At 33.5% G+C, this 25709-nt stretch overlaps 1 long non-coding RNA gene across 3 annotated transcripts; it reads left to right on the forward strand.

The window, feature by feature from the left end:
* Positions 1-602: 602 nt before the first annotated feature.
* Positions 603-14677, forward strand: LOC143079114 (uncharacterized). Of its 3 annotated transcripts, none has more exons than XR_012979337.1 (4): positions 603-731; positions 8827-9114; positions 11714-11740; positions 14095-14677. It is a non-coding gene; the product is annotated as an uncharacterized LOC143079114 (long non-coding RNA). The 3 variants fall into 3 exon arrangements; XR_012979336.1 differs by lacking the exon at positions 603-731 and adding an exon at positions 5302-5396; XR_012979338.1 differs by lacking the exon at positions 603-731 and adding an exon at positions 7434-7589.
* Positions 14678-25709: the final 11032 nt, after the last annotated feature.

The following is a 25709-nucleotide window of genomic DNA, read 5'->3' on the forward strand; positions in this document are numbered from 1 at the left end:
ATGACTTAATTATGTATGTGGGGGATAAAACTAGATTCATACACTCATTTTCTTCTGAAAAAAATGCACCAAATAAGGAATATAACAGTTGTTTTTCACTTGATTTTGTCAGTTTTTTATGAAGTCCCCCTTTTTGAATAATTGTTGTGTTACTTTTATATGTAACACTTTTTAAAGCACATATTTGTTTGTACAATTTTTTTGATATTGTCAAATTAGATACAAGTTTTTCATATTTTTCATATTTGGAACAATTAAAGTTTGCAAGTGTTAACATTTCTATTTCTTTAAATTTCGTATTCAATATATTCACATAAATTTGCAAGTATTGTTACAGTACTGTTATGTCTTACTCTGAAGAGTATTTTTTAATGATTAAATATTCTGATTGTATACTAGTATGTACCTGTTTATAATGGTTAAGTGTCATAACAACACCCATTGTACTTTGAAGGCATAGATTTAAGACACCGGTATATGATATATCATAAATATTTATTGGAACATAAATTGGCCAAAGAATATATTATTTCAAATGTATATGTTTTTGATATCGTGAACCCATATTAAAGTTGTATCGTATCAGATGCATCTTAGTATAACAAATATTGTGTTTTTTCGTGTATATTTAATGATTTCCAGACATTGGTAGTAGTAAATATATATTTCAACGCACAGGAATTCTATAAATTTAATGATTTACAAGATATTACAAGTTAATACCAATATGCGTAAGTACTATTGTTAAAATGTCACTAATAAGGCTCTAAATCTACAAATTTTAAAATAAAATGAATAGACAAAGGCAACAGTTGTATCGTTTGATGTGTTTCAGCTGTTGATTTTGCCATTTGATAACAGACTTTCCGTTATGAATTTTCCTAGGAGTTCGGTATTTTTGTTATCTTACTTATACCGCTTTTCAAAAGTCATAAATCCATAAAAAATGCGATTATTATAGTACTATTATCATAGGAGCATGAACTGAGCTGGTATAGTTTTGAGTTTTCTGAAGTAAAGTTTTGCATTCCGTTACATAAGGGCAAACCATTTGATTTCCCAGGAAAACAGGGTTAAAATAAGTATCCTGGCCTTTTAAACTGGATTAAAATCAGTGAAAAACCTTGCATTAAAAAGGCCGAAAATGAATTTTCTGCACGACAAACCAAAAGGAAACAGTTGTGTGCAAAGAAATATGCGTAGATGATAGTTAATCAACACAAAAAAAATGCCTTGTTTCTTTTCTTTAGAAGACTTGTATAATTGCAATTGGTTTAAGCTATTGTAAATCATGGGCGTATGACTTTTGAGCCAATTGTTCGATCTTTCATTTGCGCCGATGTGATTCTTTCGTTTGCGCCGATTGTGCACAGGTAAATTACAGGTGAAAGTTATCTTTTATTTATCAATATAAACCTTTTCCTTTGTACATATGTTATAAGTTGTCAGTTATCACATTATAACTGTTGTCCCCTGCAAATAGATTATTGTCAGTTTCGTCTGTCACAGAACTGGTAAAGCAAAATCGTTTGGCTGAGTATAAAGAGACAAATCAAGTGAAACTGGTAAATGGCTATCTCAATTTGTCGGGCTACCATTCCTTCCTTCAGGGCATACGATACAGTTACAGGGGAGGTAATGACGTGCTAACGTAAATTGTTAATTTCGCGACGTCTATAAACTATGACTTATCGGGAAAAGATTAGAAGGTTATGTGCCCCAATTTTCATGAAAACGTAATTAGTGCAATTTTTTTAAATTTGATAAATATACATAAAAAAATGACATTTTTTTTTCTACATTCGTGAACATTTGATAAATATGAGTTATTTTGAAAAATAAATTGCACAAATTTAAAGGACATTTATATAAAACATAATTGACAAATAATTTAACCAAAAACAGCTTGTGTTTATCTTAAAAAAACAAAAAAGTTATGTATCTCTGTCGAAAGGAAAGATACGTCCTCAAATCCTAATTTTGAGCAACTATATGAAATTTGGACCTCATTTATCTAAAAAAAAAAATTGAGCATGAAGGTATATTTTTTATAACATATTTGATTTAATCAGGTAAAAAATAGTCTATATGGAAATTTTTATCAAAATGTAAATACGGGATCAAAACTGTATCGTATGCCCTTAAGATGAAATCGAGGACTGCTTCTCGTTTGACAATAGGTCTGACGGTCCTTCTGATGCATTCTTAAAGTACTTATAAATGCTCACCATCACGTTTTCACCTTATTTCTGAGCAGGTATACCGGTTGAAAATTGTAAGAGGACAAATTACGGTACATAATTGTTTCATTCTCATTACATTAAACAGTTATATATTCGCACCACCGTAATATATAATTTATAGGTGTCATTAAGAAAATTCAGGCGTTACTTATGTCAAAATTACATCTCATAAAATGCCATGGTGAGCTGGGGACATAAGCTTTTAATTTACAATTCATTACATGTACACAAAGGATAAATAATAAATAACAGTCACCTGTAATCTCCCTGTACACAATCAGCGCAAATGAAAGAAAAAAATCGACGCAAAGAAATGCAGATCGACGTAAATGCAAAACGTCGGGAGAACATATATCATATTTATCCTGCAATTAGCCAACTATGGTACAAATAACAGACATACAAATAAATTTTTGCTTTATTTGTACTTGTACAAATAAAGTCTCCTGTTACCCCACTTCCACGTTGAGCAAGCGGTAATATGAGTATTTCTGTTTCATAACCAGTTCATTTTGGGGTTCTCTTCGCTGTCCGCTTTTGAACTCTGCCGATTTCTAGAAAGTAATTTTCAGGATAAACAAAGTATATGTACATTGTATATGTATCTGCATGTGTCTTGTCGGGATACCAGTCCATACAGGACAAATACGAAAATGATTGTCGTAAATCAAGTAATAAAAACATGAGGATAATTTTAAATCATCTATGGTCTAGTCACGGATCATAAAAAGGAAGTTTTCGAGAAATATGTTTGTTCCAATCCAACTTAAACTATTCTTATTTCTTAATGAGTATGTATGATTTTGATAATATCTCATTGTCATTATTCATGAATCATATCGTGTTTTCGTTCGGTTTTAAATTTTTAAATGCTATTATACAATTCAGTTGTTATATATATTCGTTGTTTTTGATAGACTATCACAATCGAAAAGTTAATTTGTTTCATCCTCGACTTCATTACTGCAACATCGATGACATGCTACATTGTGTCGAGAAATGTAATAATATATTCCACTTTCGAAAACAAATTGGTGATCAGATACGGAAAATGCTGTTAGATATAAAAAAAGAAAAAAGAAAAAAAAGAAGAAGAAGAAGATATGTTATGATTGCCAATGAGACAATTCTCCACAAGAGACCAAATAATACAGACATGAATAACTTTAGACACCGTACGGCCTTCACCAATGAGCAAAACCCATACCGCATAGTCAGCTATAAAAGGCCCCGAAATGAAAATGTAAAACAAAAATCAAACGAGAAATCTAACGGACTAATTTATGTACAAAAAATGAACGAAAAACAAATATGTAACACATAAACAAAAGACAACCACTGAATTACAGGCTCCTGACTTGGGACAGACACATACATACAGTATGTGACAAGGTTAAACATGTAAGCGGGATCCCAACCCTCCTCCTAATCTGGGCCCTGTTTTTCTTAAAGCATTTTAATAATACCAATATATATTTCGCAACTAAATCAATACAGTTAATAAAAGTGATATATCTGCATAATTTACCTTCTAAATGGTTTCGCGAGCTAGTTATTCTCAATCTTCCAAAGTAACAATTATTAGTTATCTGTTTGTTTACCCCTGCCAAAATTAGGAAATTGTTGGTCAATGATATAAATTCCTGTGACGACACATACCACGACAGTTTCTTTGACTCAATAGTTTCTTAGATTCCAGAAAAGCCTCATAAAATAAGGGACAGTTAGCAGATAGTATCATATTTTTCGAATTACATCATAGTATTTATAATCATTGCAATTATCATGTTAAAACGCATTGGTAGTTTTTATGGTATGGTAAAAACAAATGCTAATTTGTTAAGCTCAAAAGATGTAAGGATACAAAATCTTTTGACAACTTTAAAAAAAAAAGCATTGCTTTTATACGTAATGCAGCCGGGTTCATAAAAATATACGTCTATACCCAAATATCATTTTTTTTAACACATCAGTTAGCATGAAATCCTTTTTGGTTATCAATATTTCTTCTCTGTTAAATATAAGAACCTTTGTTTTACTGGTATTGAACCTTCATCACGTTTTATTGCAGTATTTTTTCGATACATTTTCATTGCACCATTTGAACAAAATGTGTTAATCTAGTTAATCTTAAAGATGAAAAAGTAAAGCGTTGACTCGATGTTTGCTTTGCATTATCAACACCTTAGTATTCAGAGTGATGTGTATTGACAATGATTTGTATGTAACTGAATTCGATGCTTTGAGTTATCAGGATTGCACCGTATTGACCTGTTCCATGAATTTAAGATAGTTTACACAATACGATTGTAAAGATGTAACTTTTTGGCAAACGAATTGTTTCTTGACGAAAGGTAACAAAATTTCTGTAAATCGTACTCCTTATGTTTGAGTTCAATATTCATTGTAACGTAAAAATGTTGCAGATTTCCTTTTTTGGTGTTATACCTAATGATAGTAAATAGTAGTAGTAGTCGAAACTAGATTTGAATGCTGTCGGTACGGATCCGCAAATGATTTCATCCAATACATAAATACGGTATAGTAGAAATCCTTATTCCTGTAAACTTTAAATATTGTAAAACAGATTGGAAAAAAGGATTCTTCAATATAATCTTCCTATATTTTTTGCATGTTATTCCTTTAAGTGTTTTTTTTTTATGGCAATGGAATTAACTTTTGTTTACTTTTCACCTTTGTGTATTGAAACATGTTTTTCCCAGCCACATTTTTGCGCCTGTCCCAAATCAGGAGCCTCTGGCTTTTGTTATTCATGTATGATTTTTAATTTTATTCGGCTGTTAATTGCTCTTTGGTCGGGTTGTTGTCTCTTTGTCACATTCCCAATTTCCATTGTCAATTGTATTTTATACGATGATGGTATACGAAGATAATTATTTGATTAAAGATTTAAATATGTCAAATTAGAATTGAATGTCACACATATGCATTTAACCATGCTGATATGAATTGTACAGGTAACAAGGAATGAGTTTAATTATTTATTGATTAGGTAATATCGTATACTAAACTTAAATAATATATTACTTCCTGTTCTAGAGAATCAGCTTTCGTTTCTTCATTCCACTTTAAGATTTGAAAACTTGATTAGAAATTTTATTTCAACCCATCTGACGTCCAAGGGAAATACTTGTAAGTTAACAAATTACCATAAGATAGATTCACGAAATTTCAAGTTGATTTTTAACAGGCAGTTCGTAAAATATATGAACCAACACTCAACACGTAACAATTGAATCATTGTTTTCTATTTTCAAATTAGTTTTTCATTTGTAAAAATCTTCATTATGTTGGGCATACTTTTTTCCTTTGGATCTTCATAATTTAGTATTCGCACAGTCTTACAGATCTTTTATTTTGAAGGTAAGATATTGCTTTTGCCCGATGACACGTTTTGTGATAGAATTTACCAAACCAAAGTTCTTTTGGAAAATAGAGATGTGCCTGTTCATTGTAGATACAGTTGAGGACAATGAGGGTCGATTGAAAACAAACTTTACGACAAAAGAGAAGATTTCAGCTTTCCAATTGTGAACTTTCCATTTCTAAGTAGCAACATTCCAGCAGCACCTGCATACGGTGTAAATATCTCCCAATTGATACGATATTCCCGTACTTGCATTTCTTATCATGATTTTCTTGATAGAGGGTTGTTGCTCACAAGGAAGCTATTAAATCAAGAGTTCCAAATGGTGAAGTTGAAATCATCTCTTCGTAAATTTTACGGACGCCATCACGAGTTGGTTGACCGTTATGGAATGACCGTTTCACAAATGATATCGGATATGTACCTTACGTCGTAACTACAATCCCCTTCCCTTTCATAAATGTGACCTACCTAATTAGACTATTTACCGGATTTGTTATCTCATAAGCAACACGACGGGTGCCACATGAGGAGCAGGATCTGCTTACCCTTCCGGAGCACATGAGATCACCCCTAGTTTTTGGTGGGGTTCGTGTTGTTTGTTCTTTAGTTTTCTATGTTATGTCATGTGTACTATTGTTTGTCTGTTTGTCCTTTTCATTTTTAGCTATGGCTTTGTTTATTTTCTATTTATGAGTTTGACTGTCCCTCTGGTATCTTTCTTCCCTCTTTGAGGACCTTTGTGTCCCGTTTATCATAAAATTGGGAAATATACTTAAACTATTAATTTTACAATACTGAAAGAGGGACGAAAGATACCAGAGGGACAGTCAAACTCATAGATCAAAAATAAACTGACAACGCCATGGCTAAAAATAAAAATACAAAGAGACAAATAATAGTACACAAGACACAATATAGAAAAGTAATGACTAAGCAACACGAACCACACCAAAAACTGGGGATGATGAAGTGTGTAACAATTGCAAATAAAAAAGCAATGTAAAGCGCTTAATAGCATATTTAATTATTGGTGGACTTTATCTCATTTACAAATCTTACAAAGTTCAGATAATTTTGAATACTTTACCTCTTTGTTTTATCAATTTTCCGATAAAGAAATTGAATTTGTGAAACGTGATTGGAACTTTCTTGAAACATTCTTTTCTACGAACTATGCTGAGTTCTTTCAGCATGAAATGACAGAGAGATTGAAACTCTGTCTTTTTCTTTTTTTCTGTAGACAAAGTATAAAATATCTTTCTTAACATAACTTACAATGCTGAGCTCAGTTACTGTTAATACGTATATTAAATTCATTTCTGTTAAATGATATTATATGTCACTGATGAGTCTTATGTAGACGAAACGCGCGTCTGGCGTATTAAATTATAATCCTGGTACCTTTGATAACGATTTACACCACTGGGTCGATGCCACTGCTGGTGGACGTTTCGTCCCCGAGGGTATCACCAGCCCAGTAGTCAGCACTACGGTGTTGACATGAATATCAATTATATGGTCATTTCTATAAATTTTCTGTTTACAAAACTTTTAATTTTTCGAAAAACTAAGGATTTTCTTACGCCCAGGGGTAGATTACCTTAGCCGTATTTGGCACAACTTTTAGGAATTTTTGGGTCCTCAATGCTCTTCAACTTTGTATTTGTTTGGCATTTTAACTGTTTTTGATCTGAGCGTCACTGATGAGTCTTATGTAGACGAAACGCGCGTCTGGCGTATTAAATTATAATCCTGGTACCTTTGATAACGATATGCATATTTTTCAGGCTTTAACACATAGAAGATAACTCTTAGACGCATTCCACAGTGTTTAATATTTTGACATTTTAGTAGTCAAATGGGCTTTGCATAAAAGAGATAATAAGACATAACAATGGCCATGGATTATTTTAGATTTTGCGTATTTATTTTTTTAACACAGAAATCGATCAACGGTGTGTTTTCTTTTAAATGTACGCATAAAGAGTAAAATCACAAAAAATGTGAACTCCAAGGAAAATTCAAAAACGAAAGTCACTAAGCAAATGGCAATATCAAAATCTCAACCAAATCAAACGAATATAATACTTATGTTGCTTTGTTGAGTGATTGTTATTTGCTTACAATTAACAATAAATCCAACAAATATTAACAAATACACCGAACTTCAAGGTAAATTCTAAAAGAGGGAAGCCAATAAAACATGACATATGTTGGAATCAATCATCAATAGAACAAAAGGAAAATAACTGTCATATTCCTAACTTGGTACAGGTATTTTTGGATGAAAATGCAATAGTAATAATAATGGAATTGACTGCGACTATCATATAAGACGGAAGTTTAACTAGCTATAACACAATGTCTAATCAATCATTTTTTTACATTAGAAAAGAACAGATCAATAAGTATACGTTTAGCTAGATAATTACATTACATAAACGTTTCAGCATAACACGTTTTTTTATTGGCTTACAGCATTCTCGCGTCATTCTGAAATTAGCCTTCCATTTAAAAAAAAGTATAGCATTAATGACGATACGAGCTTCTACAATAAAGTGCACAGGTAAAGTAAAAAAAAAATTGAAAGAAATCGTGTTTTCATGATCCTGGCAAATAAATGTAACTATAAGTATTAAATGTTTCCATTTAGTTATTTTACAGGGTTGTCATACCGTTAACCATGCGCATTTTCTGAATGAAGCGCTTCATACAAAAAGTTCTTCGGTCAACGCTTTAACATCCTAATTAATGTACAAAAAGAAGTATTTAATTCCTAAATAAAGGCAACAGTTGTGTATCGCTGTTCAATACTCCTAAATTGAGTAAACGATAACAAATCCGTGTTACTTATAAATAAAACCGAGGGAAACTCATCAGCTGTTAGAGGAAATCAGCAGTGACACTTAAGTGCAACAAAAATAAACGCCAACATACATATAAACGGACTTGGATTTTTTCAAATGTTTGCACTGAATATTCTTCAAATCGTGTTTTAGCGATAAAATATGGAGCATGCATTTTGACTGAAACGTACTTTAGAAATGTCTTCTAGTTAATTTTGTTTGAGTGCATAGTTTTCTTTTGAACTTTAGTAATACACTGTTTATTTATGTTTTAAGATAAGCGAAAAGGATATTTTTATATCTGTATATAAACATTGTCAAAATATTTTTAAGACTTTATTTTCAGGTGCAATTTCTATCAAAGGATCTGGCTCGCTCAATTTAAATTCGCATTTTTTATTGGCATGTCAAATCAGCTCCTTTGAAGGCCCAGCAACATGGAGTAATTCGAATATGGAACGTATCTCCTGTCACAAAGGCGGTTTTTGTGATCTAAAGACTTAAAACAATTTCAAGTTTTCTGGAAATACTTCTGGTATCTTTGTGATAATAGACCCTTCGCTAAAGAAAGACGATCACATGACGTGGACGTGTTTTTATGATTCTACGAACATTTCTTATACAGTTAAAATACGTAAGTAAATTATCATACCCCGAAAACCCTTTCTTGATACCAGGGATGGGGTAATCGTAATCTGTAATCGTAATCGATTGTAATTGATTACATTTTTTTTTTACAGTTATCGACTGTAATCTGTAATCGAAGACATTTTCGATTACAGCAAAAATTATGATGTAATCATTGATTACTGTTCGATTACATTTCGATTACTTTTTAGTAAAATATAACCTATTTTGAATTGAAATATGTATATATTCATTACTTTGTTGTACAGATTAAATAGAATGTATTGATATGGCTTTATCAACTGCCTTATTTTTATCTATTGTCTCAAGCAGCATTATGATCAACCAGATCCTCTACCACAATTTACTCTAACTTTTTAAACAAATGGATTTATGTGCTTTTCAACAATTCAAGTCCTTTTATATTAAAAAATGAAGATAGATTTGAAATAAGTAAATAGATTTTTTTTTAAATTGTCTTACGTTAAGTTCTGACAACATTAAAGTAGTAAGCTTATTTTTATTAAAATTCTTTAAAGCATTATGTTCAATAAGAATTGAAATTAAAGCTATGAAAAGATAAACAGTTGATTTCTTATAATGTTATGATATAGTATATCAGATATACATGTATATAAATATTGAGAAAGTACATAAAATCCTATTAGCAATGAACCAATGGCTATGCATTGAAATTCTTTTCAGAAATAGATACATGTATCCCTCTTTGACACTATAAATATATATTGTTTATAATTTGATTACAGACTGAACAAAATCTTAACAAACTTCTTGTCTTTACTAATCAGATGATCAAGGTCTTCTAATCAAATAGAAACAGACTTTGTTTTTATTTCCATTACTGTATGTCTAATTAAGAGGCAGATTTACATTATTTTACCCCAGGTTAAAATTGTACTCCATTGACAGTTTTATAACCTGTAATAAGAATTGCTGTCCAAACAAAAGGATTAAATTATGCATATAATTATAAATGTTGATCTTTAAAATTAGATGAACAAATTAATTATTCTACTTTTTTATATTTTTTTCAGAAAAAAACTTCCAACATTGTACTTAACAATGCTAAAATATACCTATATTTGATGATTAAAAACAAATAATTTAACTTTAGTCAGCACCAAAGCAAATTAAAAAATAACAAACTTAAATATAAACAAGTGATTGATGCAATGCGATGTCATCTCTCATGCATGTTGATTCAAGATGGTTTTTTTAATATCTTTGATTCTCAGTAAGAGATTCCATAAAGGAACAAATGTCAACTTATAATTTGCAACAATGTTTTTTTTAAATACTGTTTTTGGTAAAGTTCTAAAGGAGTAGGTCCGGTAAGGACTCATTTTGGCCTCAAATTTCAGTTACATTTCAATATTAAGGATGAACACGAATGCGGCCACTTTCGTTTTACACGGAAACCGTCTAAAATTTAACTAAAATGATAGAATTTTGAAGATTTCAGTAATTTAGCATGACTTAATGGTGCCACAACCCGATATAAGTGCATTGTATTGTCAAAAACAGCCCATATTTATGTAGCAGAAGCATTCATCTGTCCAATAAATAACTAAAAGTTTAAATTTTGTAAAACTGTTATATTTTTGGGCCAAAAAGGGGCCTTACCGGACCTACTCCTTTCCACTATACAAACATTGAGCAACACAATTGTGTTTAACTTACTTTATTTATTGGTTGAAAATTTGAAGCATGTAATTGACAGTAATCGAAAAGTAATGTAATTACTTTTGATAAAAAAATCGATTGCAATCGATTACATAGAAATATCTAAGTAATCGATTATTAATTGATTGCACAAAAATCCTGCATGTAATCGATTAAAATTAATCGATTACATTTGCCAGTAATCGTCCGCATCCCTGCTTGATACGGCTCCTTGTGGTAAAAAAAAGCCCTCCTTTTTTCTAAGTTTTTTGAAATTCTAATACTTAGAATTCAGTTTTTACACGTTTATTCCAAAGTCCTTAACTTGCTTAATCTACACAAATTGTTACGCTCAGTCACTTGTTAAAAAAGAAACATGTCCAATACCACTACACAGGGATTTTTCGGTTTACGCTTAATTTTTTATTCCTCAATTAGAGGCCCATTAGGGATAAACAATCGGTGAACAACATCATCGTAAAAATAAGGATACGGTTTTAATTAATTTGTGGTAACTTAATCCGTGACTGTTGTTATTTGAAGTGTTTTCGTTCTTGCAAAATGCAAAAATCCACAACATGATATGCACAACTTCTGAATTGTATGTTCAATAGAAATTAGACCATCGGAAAAATCTGCAATGTCATTTTCACATTTTATATTTTACATTATTATATTGATTGTACTGCAAATTGATTGTACTCCAAAGAAACAGTACAGCGTCGGAAAAAATGGAAATCAAGATACTAGACGAACATATATTATATTCCCGTGGTATAAGTACTAAGAAAGCAAATATAAGTGACATTCGTTCATCTATTAAAATAACTTTATTCATATTAATTTATGATTGGGCTTTCATTGAATTAGTCCCCTTTTTGTATTTAAACATAATGTTAATATATTTGTACTTTCTGCTTCAGATTCATCAGTTTCATCTTGCCAGTCAGGTAAGAAAAGTTAAAAATCAAACGAGTGTAATAGACTGAAGCCTCTTTTGAATTGGTTTACATTGTCATTTCGAGGCCTTTGAAAGCTGACTATGCGGTATGTTCTTTTCTCATTGTTGGATGCCGTACTCTGACCTATAATTGTTAATTTCTATGTCAGTTGGTCTCTTGTGAAGAGTGGACTTATTGCAATCATACCACATCTTCTGTTTTTATATGAACAGGTGTTATTTATCAGAAAAAGACTTGAGTTTTACACGGAGAAAAAAATTACCTAGACAACTGCAAATCCATTTCAAGAATATATACAACGATGTATGATTTGTAAACGACAAAACAACACAAACACTGAAGTGCAACAACAACAAACGCAAATACAGATAGAAATACACTATTTGATAACTGCTGCCATATTCCAGAATAAGAAAGTTGTAATTTCTTTGTTCTCTTAAATCATTTGGTAAAAACCGAGCGTTTGATTTTGTCTAGTTTTATGGACTTCCACCTTTTTCAATTTACCTCGTTCGGTATTTTTGTGAATACTTTTTATGCATTAAAATTTGCTAAGCATCAAAAACAAAAACGTGTTGTTGAAACGAAGACAAATATCTAAATCATATGTAAGGCCTAACCGATTATAATGCAAGCTTCTGAGACATCCAGCTTTATCCATCAGTCTTGTCCTCTCTGAGGATGCATCATATTGCATGAAAACTATCAACTATTTATCTGGTATTTCCGCACAAAATTTTATTCCCTTTTAAAATTTAGTTATTTCTATTTGGCCCTATTTAATGATATAGCCCTTCATCTGTTCAACCTCTCAAATGCAGATACTAATGTCATCGTTGTACTAATATTTATAGTTCAAGTATTTAATTTGTAATCCGATCATTTATTTCATTCCTTTCACTTTATTAAATGTTTCATCGTACTCATTATGACGTTTGAATGAGACTGACGACATTCACATATATGTCACTGCACAAATAAATGCGTAATGCGGGGTTCACACATTGCCGATTATTGCTCCCGTTTGAGACCAGACAGCGATACGACACGAAAAGTGAAAAAGTCGGATTACTATCCTCAATTATCTGGAATGTCCTATCATTGTCTGAACGCAGTCGTTTAAGTTCGTAACAGATTCCTACGGGTCGGGAAGGGTCCGAATAATTCGGCGTAGCACCCCGACAGTTAGGTGCGTCCCGTAACATTCGGGGAAACTCAGCCGATTTTGTCTAGTCGGATTACAATCGTGCCTATGTCGTGACAGATTCTGCTGTATCGGATCAAAATCCTAACAGTGTTCTGTGTATTCTGGACGGTGTCCTGTGGAACGGGAATGATCTGGAGAAATTTTTCATTGCTGCTTTTATGCCGATTGAGTCCAGATTGCATCCAGATCTTGTCGATTGCGAACCGTTTTTGCCGAAACCGTTCCGGAACAATCCCGTTATTTATACGAAATTCGTCAATGATACCCACGTCAGAATCCTGACAATTACAGAATACAATACGACTGAGACCAGACAACGCCGTTTGCAATGCGACAGAGCGGATCGTGATATGATTACGTTCCGACACTACACGATCATCCCGATTATGCAGACAGTTTTCGAACGGATAACTTCCGTCAGCGTCGGTTCAATGTCTGGTCACTGTCTGATCTCTGTCGGCTTACATTCGGTAGAATCGGGACGCAGTCGTGACAGACTCGGTCGAATTTTACCTGGCGAAAGATACAAATTGGATAAGAAGCGGATTGAGAATGGGATTATCGGGATAAATTCGCTTGGAAACGGTTGAATATCGACGCTTCCTGAACAATATTTGATTGTTGTCGTGATTAAATTATTTGTTTTACAAATTTTAATTAAAGCTTGGATTTCCATCCACGATTCAAAGGATCTTGAACAGACTTTTGACAAATTTTAATCGGGAATGGTCCTGTCAAGGACGGCAGTAAAAATCGTGAATGTGTGACATAAAAAAAATGTACACCTAAATACATGTATACGTTTTAAGTTTTTCACAATATTTACAGGGATGTTAATTTTGTTTTTTTACCTAGTTTTCTAGTCAAGTTCAAAAGTACTGGAATACAGTTATAAATTGCCTTATTTGCATTATTAGTTCATTGCGTAATTTTGTAGTGCTTTGTCGAATTTATTAGTCCTTAAGTTCTTTGTCTCTATTTAGTTTGGGGAAATATATCTTTGAATGACATTCAAAAGAAATCCAAGAGCAAATCTTACATGTATATCGTATCCCTTAATGCAAGAATTACAAAGATCAAGTAACTTCATAGTGTAAATAGCTAATAACATTGTATGATATTTTATATTTAACAGGTTTAAAAACAGGAGAAATTGCTGGCATCAGTGTAACGGCAACTGTATTAGTTATAGGAGCACTAATTGTAGGAGGGTAATAATTTAAGCGAAGCATTTCAAAATAACCTGCTTAATATATGGCTTAAAACACAGGTACAGATGATGATACGTCAGCATATAAACGAAAAGAATTGAAGAAACCACCATCTTTTCCTCATGAGAACGGAGTGTATATGCAGTTCTTGCGTTGTGTGTCCCTATAATGATAACTAGCTATTTCATTATTGTTTTAACATATTGATTGATATACATTTTACCCATATCCTCAGCGATTGTTATCATCTTACATCCAGATCATGTTAAGTTATGGGCATAGAAAACTCTAGAGGAGATAACCGAATACAGGATAATATCTATCCGTTTCAGAAACCAAAATGAGGGACTACTATACACAATGTAATGCATAAGAGCACACTGGATGTAGAGCTAAGTTGTTTACAACATAACTATTCTGGAGAAAATAATGTCATCTGAGATCTGTTATCGTATTTTTACCATTGTTTTGAAATAGCGAGCACATACATAAATATATATATATATACAAATTCACTTGCCTTCATTGACTTTCCCTGGCAATTCGCCTCATCAGACGCATGTGTTCCGTCAACATTTGATCACATGGTAATTCTTGTGTTTTTCTAATGTTGTCTCGTGCTCATCAGCCCAGAATACATACATGCAATACCAATGTCAAAATCTAAATATGAAACCTATTCAGATTTATGGTACTAATGAGTGATAGATTGGTTAGAATTACTTTTGAATAGGTTCATTTTTTAAATTTAAGTACCTGACTTTCTCCTTATTACAGACACACATAATTTAGTGTTATATCCATATTTACATCAATTTTTTTTATGATATTTTCTGAAATCAAATCATTACTTAAACTTGTACTCAGCCGATTCTGATCGAGAAAACAAATCCTGTCCTTTAAGGTTGATCAAATTATCGTGCAATGTCATCTAACTTCTTGATTCGTCAGCTTGCCAAAAGACAAAACTGTAGGTAACACCATATAAAAACAAAAACATTTTATTCAATTATATGTACAACCAAACAGACAGCTGAACGCGGTCCTCGACGAAGACACCTTATAATTCAAAACGCATCACTCCGGCCAACAAAACTAATATTGAGTGACGTGTGATTTCACACATAATTATTTCAATTTCTCAATCTAACTATTCTTTTGTAATTAAGTCTAAGACGAGTATTTTCTATTAGTATGTACGTTACTATGATAATAAATAAAATATCCATAACACTCAAAAGTTACCAAAGAAACTATATTTTACCCTATAAACAATTTCCTATTCGACTTTCAGATACAGGTCTAAAAAATGGCGTAATACTTATGTATCAACGTCACAAAACGTGACGGCACAGATAAATTTCTAAAAATAGACTATAAAAATATGTTTAGGTTTGTAATGATGTTGCTTTATGTATTTTCTAAAAGAAGGGCGAAAGAAACCAAAGTGACATTCAAAATCAGAAATCGAAGATAAACTGACAACGGCATGACTAAAAATGAAAAAGACAAACAGACAAATAATAGCACACAAAACACAACATAGAAAACCAAAGACTAAGCAACACTAACCATTTCAAGAATAAAAATATGGAATTATATAAGTAATGGTGTAAATATTTGTATTTACTATTCATGTCGGTTTTTTCTTCTAGATGAAACTATTCAAAAACAAATAGATCCTGTTCGAATATTTGATTCAAACTAAAATTTAGGGATGTTGAAAGATCGGAAATTTAATACTCGAGTACTGAAGTACTCGGATAAATCTTAAACGATCAGTGAAATGTTTTAATTTCATTTTTTGGGATGTGGTATTTTGATTATTAAAGTCCGACATGACAGACAATCTATATTATCTGTTCGTGTGGAGTTAGTATTTTTTATTTAATGACTTGTCTCATAATTTGTCAACACAATATTGGACTTAAAATCACTTATACGAAACGAGATTGTATTAAAAATTAAATAATTATAAGGTTTCTGCAAGTTTGTTACAATATGCCCTGACACAAAAAAAAAACCGGAAGGAACGGACTATGCTAGTACTGCTAAACACGTTTTACTTTTATCAATAAACCTGAGTCAGAAACTAAGTTATAACACATAGACGTTTCAGGATCAACGTATACTAGATACTATTTTTATTAGTATTACGTAGACTACTTTAAGGAGAACTAGAGTGTGGGTAAATGTAAGGAGATATATCTCAAGATTTATAAAAGCCAAACGAGTATACGAGTACTCAATTGGTATTCGAGTACTCAGACTTCCGAGCAAGTACTCGAGTACTCGATGCCATTCCTACTAAAATTCATATACATTAACTTGCTGATTAATTATGTTAACTTTTACATACATATTGAAACTGATAATAGAATTCAAACCACAAACTATAAAACATTACATAATATCGAACCAGACTTACAAAAGACACATCAAAACAAAATACTCTCCAAATTGTCGTTGTGGTGATGTAGAAACAAATACTCACTTTCTGTTATCTTGTCTTATATACATTAATTTAAGGCATGAACTATTAGATTCTATTTCAGTTCTTCCTGTCCAAGTAAACACAAAAACTTTGCTTTTTGGATCAACGGTACTCTCAGATGAGCAAAATAGTATTTTATTCAGTTTGGTGCAAAAATATATTATTAAAAGTAAACGTTTTAACCCTTGATGTTAATGCCTCATCACTCAATAGGAACCCAAGCATTTCACACTGTATAAATTACAATTATTCACGTTTATTTATTATTATTTTTATTTTATTTTACTCATGAATTTTTTTTTCTTCCTTTTTCACCTTTTTCATTTTCATATATTTATTACAGAGCATGCCAGTATTTATATTTATGTATTGTTCAATAAGTGTATTATGTCTGTAAAGGGAGACATATTTGTAAAAGCAAATTGCTTGTTTCTGAATCCTTAATATTATTTCATTGTATAATATGATTAATGTTGATTTATCTGAATAAATATTGTTTAAACTAAAACAAAATACATGAGTGTTAAAGTGTTGGCATTCAAGTTATAGAGTGATTAAAATAATGTTTGGTCACAGCATATAGTAATTATAATATGACCAGACAAGATTAGGTCAATTCAAAGTAATATTGCTAAAAAGTAAAATAACAAAAACTACGTACTTTCGAGGAAAGTTCTAAACGAAAAGGCCCTAGCAAATGGCAAAATTAGTAGCTAGAACACATTAAACGGATAAGACCTGTTATATTCTTGATTAAATATATGTCATTGGCTTTTTATGCATATTTATTTGTAATGAAACGTCGTGCTGTACAGATGCAGGAGTACATTAACTTTAATCCTTTCAACAGTGTCTAAAATGTCTGGATGATTTGAAATATTATCTTACATATAATCACCTATCAGTGATTTAAATTGGTTATAATAGCTTGTCAGGACTAATATTTATAAATCCTTAGCTTTGAGTTTTTTTTTAATCGGACAAACCACATTCAAAAAGTATTTCGTCTTTTTATTTTCTGTCTCACTCATACAATTTGCTTTCAGCAATAACTATACAGACTTTGTAAACCATTATTTAGACAATCAAAAGTTTGTATAGTGCCATCATAGCGACATTGATACTGTAATAGTTTTAGCATTGACTAAAAGAAAAAAAAATCCTATCTTGTTTTGAATTCGTATTAAACCAATAAAATCAAATGACATGTTTTAAGATTTTAATTTTTTTATTATGTGTTTATCGTGTAATTTAGGAGAATCGTAATTTTAGCCATGTGTATTAATATGCTATGGTCAGCTAGCCTTGAGACGCTCACTTATGCACAATCTCGAAGAGATAGTGACCACATGGCGTTGTGATCAGCTTCGTAAACACGCAAGCACGTTTTTTTCTTAAACTTTTTTGCAATTTTGCTTTGCTTATTTTTGAATATTTTTTGTAGTTGAGTATTTATGGCACCCTCAACGGAGTTGGGGTGACATACTGTTATTCTACGTTTCTTTTTTTTCTTATTATTTTTCTTGCACAAATTTTGTCCGCGCGAGTTCTTGGAATCCAATGGACCAATGCTGATGGAACTCTACTATAATGAAGACCCCCATGTGAAGTTGTGCACCTTGCTATGGAATGGTAAAAAATGGCCGCCGTTTCCATGGAAACAGCAAAAATGCGAAAAAAATCAAGGTGTTCCAAACTGGAAGAAACTCCACAGGAATGTTCACTGGCATGTGCTGATTTGCAGTTTGACTTTGGAATTTTCAAAATGGCTGCCGTTACCATGGAAACAGCTAAAATATAAAAAAATTCTAACTCTTTCATTATATCATCCAACTGGATGAAACTTTATAAAAATGTTATTCAGTATGCCAAGATGCCAAGACAATATTTGGATAATTAAAAATGGCCGCCGTTGTCATGGAAACTGGGGGCAAGTTTTGCATTGAGCCTATGGAAAAATGCATACAATCTGCATTTCCTCAGAGAGTATTGCACCAAGGTAAATGAAACTGTATTGATATATAACATGACATGTGGCAATGAGATGTCTGCTTTTAGAATTTTGGAATTATCTACTGTAACCATGGTTGCAGCAAAAATGTTCAAAATTTCAAAAAAAATCAAAGTGCTTCAAACTGGATGAAACTTCACAGGGATGGTAACTGACATGTGCAGAATGGCATTTTGAAGTTGGAATTTTCAAAATGGCCACCGTAACCATGGAAACAGCAAAAATATCAAAAATTTCAAAATGCTTCAAACTTAATGAAACTTTGCGAAAATGTTACTACACAACTGTAGATGCACTCTTTTGACTTTAGAATTTTCAAAATGGCTGCCGCTCACCTGGCAATGAGGGGAAGGGTGCCATCCGTTATTGCTAGCAATTACAAATCTAGTTGTAATACTTATTGTTTTATTGTATGGAGTTACATTTTTTATTATGTCATATATCATGTACAAAGGGGTGATAGGCTTGGGGTTACCAAGCTGATAAAATTTACCATTATTATATTATTGTTGTTATCTTAGACAACCGTGTCTCACATCTGCTTGTCAATTAACTAGTGAGGTAAATTACTTGTACTTGATTTTGTTTGTCTATCTGCATGTGCTTCATCGATGTGTATACCATTTCCTATTGAACAAAATTGGCACATAATTTACACGGTGTTTATATATCTCAACTTGTACGATTCGCTCGTGTATGTAACAATGTTTTAGATTTTAACGAGAGAAATTTATGTATTACTGAAAAATTATTACACCAGGGTTTTCGATATCACAAACTAGTCAAAACATTTACTAAATTTTATCATCGGTATAAAGACATTATTCGTAAATATAGCTCAACATGCAGACTTTTAATACGTTCAGGTATTTCACATCCAATTTTTTATGGTAATATTCTTTATAAAGCACAAAGGTGTCAGTATTCACCTCAGAAACTTACAAAACCTTTGAATAGACTTATTAAGAAGGGATATAATTACGATACTGTTGTCAAGTCATTAAAGATTGCATATTTTGGCGTTAACATTGAGTCATTGATAAGGTCTTTGCATCGGAACTAAACACATTTAATCCAAAAAACAGTTGTTGGCATGACACGGGTTATGTTCTTCTCATATATGTTATGATGGTATGATACTAAACCCCTAACGTTTACTTTACTACATTGGTTAGAGGTATAGGGGGAGGGTTGAGATCTCACAAACATGTTTAACCCCGCCGCATTTTTGCGCCTGTCCCAAGTCAGGAGCCTCTGGCCTTTGTTAGTCTTGTATTATTTTAATTTTAGTTTCTTGTGTACAATTTGGAAATTAGTATGGCGTTCATTATCACTGGACTAGTATATATTTGTTTAGGGGCCAGCTGAAGGACGCCTCCGGGTGCGGGAATTTCTCGCTACATTGAAGACCTGTTGGTGACCCTCTGCTGTTGTTTTTTATTTGGGCGGGTTGTTGTCTCTTTGACACATTCCCCATTTCCATTCTCAATTTTACATGCATGTCTTATCATTTACGCATCTGTAGTAAAATTATGATCTGTGTATTCTTCAAATAGACTAAATATCTTTTTAATAACGCACTTGATAATTTAAAATGTAAGTAAACTGAATTTTCTACTACTAGTATACGTGAAACATAAAAACTATCAGGATTAATTTACCATTTTTAATCAAATAGCTGGTTTCTATGTATGTTGACGTTTGTTTTGGTTGCACTTCAGGGTTTTCCTTTTTCTAGTTATCGGCATAAATGAAGATCTGTCGATTTGTCTTTGTGAAATGATACTATTGTGATACGTTCTTATCTAAAGGTAAGTACACATATATAATGGTCAGCTTAAACACTACACCAAGCATAGGAAATGATTGGTAATGTTTCAAAATATTAAACACATGAAGAAAATTAGATAAAACATTCGCACATTTTATCCAATAGCATTTACAACGATACTGAAAAAGTCTGAAATAGAACTGAGTGTACCTAACTAAATTGCAGTCGACTATCATAATAAAGGATTTTAACTACTTTTTTGTATCGTGTTTGGAAATTTGTGATCTAAGAAATATTGTTAAACTCTTGGATGTTGCCAAGAAACACGTTTTTACTTGTGAAATTAAGGTTAATGTTTACCGATGTTCAAATCTCGAAACTTCCTATTGAACTTACAAATATTGACGCAGTTAATTTAAGCATCTTTTATAATAATATAAATAACTAATCGCATTCACTACTCTGTTGTTATCGTGCCTTTGTACTCGAGACATGTCTTAGAAATAGGTTTTAAAATATAAATATAGATTGTAATCCTGGTAACAATGAGGAATTCATTTACCTTGATACCAGTGGATTATTAGATTTATTTAACCATGGTATTTAAATTATCAAAATTAAAAAGTCTAAGTATATGTAAGAGAATGATAATCCCTTTTCTTCATGGTTAAGAACGAGCGATAGCGATTTCTAATCATGAAGTAAGGGATTATCATTCTCTTACAAAATTAGAATATTGCAAAGTGCTCAAGGCGCAAATGATCTCTTGACTGACCCAAGACCACAATTAATGACCCCGCTTTTCGTTGTCCACGAATATAGTTCCTTTTAATAAGAGTGTATTTTTCCTTATTTTTTGTCTTTCCCTTCCTCACTTATTTCTTAGATTTTTTGGGGTGCAAATGAAAGAAGAGAAGTGATAGAAATTTTTGGATGTTGTATTTGATATGGAATGAGTGATTAGGCCAAGTGCAAAAAGGTAATATTTACAGTTTTCGGAACATCTCTTGACTTGTCAATAGGGGTATGGATGTGTATTGGCTAAATTCGTAAAAGTGTTGGGTTCAATCTTTTTGAATTTGGGATATATATTTGGACTAGGACTATTCTGTTCCACATTCAATGTTTATTATTTGTTTTCATATTTATCCGGAACAAATTGAACTGGACCGATTTCTTAAATCACCGTTTTTATCGACTACCTTTAATTTCTGTGACACCGTCCGCTTCAATATTTCAACACATGGAAAATGGACGACATTTTAACTTTCTGAGGAAATCGAGACATACCACTGTCAAGTACGTTTGATTCTATCATAAACTGTGATAAATTAATCTGTTTAACTCCGTTATTTTTGGATAAGTGATTTATAAATACATACGAACTGTAAGTTATTTATTTCCGAGAAAAGAACTGTAAATTCTACTTTCGTTTGACTTGATTAATAATCTTATATTTAAAGTTCATATTTAATTCGTACACATTGTAAAATATTGTATTTTTATTTCTTTCAGTTTACCAATCTACTGACTACTATGTAAACCTTTCTGGTGGAATACTATAATTACAATTTCAAAAAAAGTTGTGTTCTTTATATATTTGCCGAGATTGCGATACAGTCACCTGGTTAAACTAGTTGAATCCGGCTCAGCATAGTAAATTGACAACAACTTGTCTACACATCTCCTGGTCAGGAAATACAACGGAGCATCGTTCGTAGCTGTTGCATCGACACTACGCAACACAGCTTGTGCGTCCTAGGCAGCAAACCAACAACGTTGAACAAACATTGCCGATTCCCATCATGGATCCCAGTCACGCGGAACAGCAAGAAGAGGTTCAGCCCCCAGAGGGAAATGTCCCAGATCTAGAACTACTACAAAATCCGTCTAATACAACACTTTCAGATGAAAATGTCGAGACTAGGCGAGTGCGTGACCTCACAGAAAAAGGTAAAGGAGTTTACACAGAAAAACGTAACAAGTTTTGTGAGGAACTAGAGGCCCTTTGGTCAGATATAACAACCCAGTTATTGGAAATCACCACACCTCCCAATGAACTTCAGCAAGTCTTTCAGGACAATCTTGTAAAAGCCTGTACAAATTATCGTAGGCACGCAGACGAATATCTGGACTTCCTAAAAAGGACCAGAACGTTGGACAGTCAAAAAGAGATAGACGCATGTAACCTCACATTGGATCTTCGTCTGTCCAAAGTGGAACTGGCCATGGAATCTCTTCACGAGCATCGCCTTGCCCTCAGTAAGGCTAAATCAACTAAAACAAAGACCTCAGGCTCAAAGGGTAAGAAAACCTCACACAGTGGTAGCTCTAACGTATCGGATATGTCAAGCCTAGCACGGAGGAAGCGTGCCAAAGCAGAGGCCGCTAAATCAAAAATAGGCTTTGTTAAACAACATTCACTTATCCTACAACAAGAAGAAATGTTAGAGGAACCAGCCCTGTTCAGACAATCTGAAATGGAACAAGAAGCCGCACGTTCAAAGGCTAAAATGGAACATGAGGCAGAACAAGAGGCCATACGCAGAAAATCACAAATCAAGTCTGCACGTGTAAGCCGAGAAAAATCCGAGCTGAAGGTCAAGTTAAACCTTCTAGAAGCACGCAAAGAGGCTGCAGCCGCAGAAACCGAGGCTCGTATCCTGGAATACGATGACAGCCAAGCGTTTAGCGATCTCCCTGACGAAAAGGAAGACCCGCTCCAGCGTGTGCAAGATTTCGTCAATAAACTTCCTGTATCAACTGCTGTAAAGGAAGTAACAGGACCTCAAAAGAAAAAACAAATTCCTGTTAAGATTGAGCTGAGTCATGAAGCACCAGCGTTCGTGCCATCCGTGGCACTGAACTTACTGTCACAGACATCTGCTGTCTTGCCTTCCGATACTAAGTCACCGGAAGTTACCTTAATCACAGATCTGGGATTAGTAACCGGCACACAAAAACTAGGCCTTTCAGATGAGATCCCTGCTGAACACCAAAAACAGGGTGTTAAAGAAGTGATCCCTGTCTTACACACAAAACAAGACGTTATAGAAGAGATCTCTGTTTCACACCAAAAACAAGGCGTAATAGAAGAGATCCCAGCATCAAATCAACCTTACATCGGAGATAACTAGATTCCTCTTGCGTAAGGACCTGCTTTTCTCCCGATTAACAAGATTTAACGATCGGGCAGAATCCTTCCATACTTGGAAAGCAAGCTTTAAAAACGTAACTGATGAAGTCTCTGACTGAGAACAGATCGATTTACTGATCAAGTGGCTCGGTCCAGAGTCTGCTAAACATGCCATTAGCATAAGAGTGTCGAACGCCAACAATCCTACCCTAGGTATACAAAGATTATGGGAGAGGCTTGACGAGCGGTATGGTGCTCCAGAAATGTTGGAAGCATCTCTCATGAGTGAACTTGCCAAATTCCCAACCTTGACGAATAGGGACAACGCACGTCTCTATTAACTATCAGTCATTCTATCAGAAATAGAATATCACAAGGAAAATCCCAAGCTGGGATGTTTGCTAGCATATTTTGACTCTTCGTCCTGGATAAATCCTATTGTTGAAAAATTACCGTACGGACTCCAAGAAATGTGGATAACGAGGGCTACAAGATACAAGTCAAAATATGAAGTTGCCTTTCCACCTTTCACAGAATTCTCTGCATTCATCAGGGAAATAAGCAAAACGAAGAATGATCCTGGGTTCGTCTTTGGGTCAAAAGCCACACCAAATACAAAAGGTGCTGCGCCAAGGGCTACGTCTTACCCCAAGACTAAAGTTGGTGCTCATAAAACAGCGGTTGAGCAGCAATCTGGAGACGCCAGCAAACAAGGTCTTTGTATTCTGCACAATACAAAGCACTCCTTAAATAAATGTCGAGCGTTTCGAACCAACTCAATAGAGGAACATAAAGGTCTTTTGAAAGAAAACAATGTCTGTTACAAGTGTTGCGATTCTACCACACACAGGAGCAGGGAATGCAATGCACGCATAAGTTGTAAATAATGTGGGAGTAACAACATACTACCGCACTTCACATCACTAGACCACAGCAACCTGCAAGTTCTCAGTCTAGCTCACCTAAGCAAGCCTACGGCGGGGAGCCTACAGAATCGGCTGAAACTAAGTTAACCCCAGTTAACTCTATCTGTACTGAGATCTGCAAAGATACATATAGCGGGAAATCGTGTGCTAATATACTTCCTGTGAATGTTTATCACAAAGATAACCAGTACAAAGTTATTCGCATGTACGCCATCATTGATGACCAAAGCAACCGGTCACTAGCATCGCCCGAATTCTTTAATCTTTTCGACGTCAAAGATAAGCCACAGAACTATACTCTATCAACATGCTCCGGCAAAGTAGTCAATTCCGGGAAAAGAGGAAGAGGTTTCGTCATCGAATCAATCAATGGTAATGACAAGTTTGACCTTCCTGTACTGATTGAATGTGATCATGTTCCCAATAATAGGGACGAAATACCTACTCCTGAAGTAACAATGCATTACCCTCATTTAAAAGAACTTAGGGGTAGCATTCCACCAATAGAGGAAAATTGCCAAATTATTCTCTTAATTGGCAGAGACCTTATAGAGGCACACCATGTCCTTGACCAACCCATAGGACCAACCAGAACTCCATATGCACAACAATTGAAACTGGGTTGGGTAGTGATAGGAAAAACTTGCATTAACAAGCAGCATGTGCCTCTTGAGTTAAATGTCAAAATAACTAACATTTTACCTACAGGACAACCTTCAACGTTTCAACCATGTACAAGCAAATTTGACATTCGGGAACACTACACAGACCCCATTAAGAAAGATTTATAATCGCCACTCTTTGAAAAAACAAGGGACGATGATAAGCCTGGACAGTCATATGAGGACAAAATGTTTATTTAGCAGATGGACAACGAATTTGTGAGAGACTCGGAAGGAAGTTAGGTAGCACCGTTGCCGTTCCGAGTACCAAGACAGTCATTGCCAAGCAACAGACAACAAGCTCTTCATCGTGCTAATATGTTAGACACCAGTCTGAATAGAAACCCAGTTAAACGGGAACACTTTCTTACATTTATGAGTAAGATCCTAGACAATAATCATGCAGAGCTCGCTCCACCATTGCACGAACATGAGGAGTGCTGGTATTTGCCATTGTTTGGTGTTTATCATCCGAAGAAACCCGATCAGATAAGAGGTGTGTTTGATTCTTCCGTAATGGAGTTTCACTCAACAGCGTC

Source organism: Mytilus galloprovincialis, chromosome 6 (assembly GCF_965363235.1).
Source record: "Mytilus galloprovincialis chromosome 6, xbMytGall1.hap1.1, whole genome shotgun sequence".
Taxonomy (NCBI): Eukaryota; Metazoa; Mollusca; class Bivalvia; order Mytilida; family Mytilidae; genus Mytilus; species Mytilus galloprovincialis.